This window comes from Pygoscelis adeliae, unplaced genomic scaffold (assembly GCF_000699105.1).
Source record: "Pygoscelis adeliae isolate BGI_AS28 unplaced genomic scaffold, ASM69910v1 Scaffold208, whole genome shotgun sequence".
Lineage (NCBI taxonomy): Eukaryota > Metazoa > Chordata > Aves > Sphenisciformes > Spheniscidae > Pygoscelis > Pygoscelis adeliae.
Window position 1 is genome coordinate 1,565,746 of NW_008825290.1, and position 983 is coordinate 1,566,728.

Sequence of the window (983 nt, forward strand, 5' to 3'; positions counted from 1 at the left end):
GCCCCGCTCCTGGGATTGCGCTGGTGTAGCTGTGTGCCTCGGAAAAGGCAATAACGGGGGAGCTGCTTTCTGGAAAACAGCAGCGCTGGGAAAGCTTTTGGAAGTCACAGCGAGCCGGCACGCTGGGAATGAGCAGCTAGCGTGGAACGTGGAAGAAATTCCACGTGGGTTCTCGGTGGTGCTCAAACAGGGGGTTGTGAAAGAGTTTTCACCTGTGTCGTGTGGTTCGTACCTGGAGTACGGTGTTCAGGTTTGATGTGGATGCTGTTTTCAAGGGATGCTGAGAAGTTTCTAATGCAGGGAAGAGCCAGAAGTTACTCAGGGGCTGCATCGTGTGGGGAGCTTTTTAATCAGCAAAAGGATTGACAAGTGACTTGAGTGTCTTCAGGGAGTAGCCCTGTACCAGGGCTTAGAGGGCTGGTGGTGAATGGTGCGGCAGTAAATAATAGATGAAGCCAGGCAGTGTTTAAAAAAAATAGCATTACAGGTCAGTATCATCGTATTCCTGAAACATCAGCCTCAGAGGTAGCAATAACTGCCTTCTATAGAAAGCAAAGTTGCTTAATAATTAAATCTGGTTTGCTAACTTACAAATGCATTTAAATTATTAACCTGGGGGAGGCTAACTTGTCTGCCTTCTTCAATCTGTTCAACACTTTTTCCAGCAACAGTAAAAAAAAAAAAAAAATGTTTGAAGGTGGCTCCTGATAAATACAATACCTTTAACTTCTGGAAGGCCATGTGTTCACCTTTTTCCCCTCAGCATTGATTTTACTGTCTGTACTGGAACCGAGTGGTTAAGCCCTGTTGTTCTGGAGATCTCATTTTCCACCTTGAAAGCATTCCTTTTGAAAAGTTTGCAGCAAGTGTTTGGGCCCCTAAGCAGGTGTGTTTTCTGTTACATCAGTGCAATTTGAGATCTTTCTTTTCTCAAATCTAAACTTTCTCTGACTGCTGCTTTATCTCAGGGCAGCAGGCTGGAA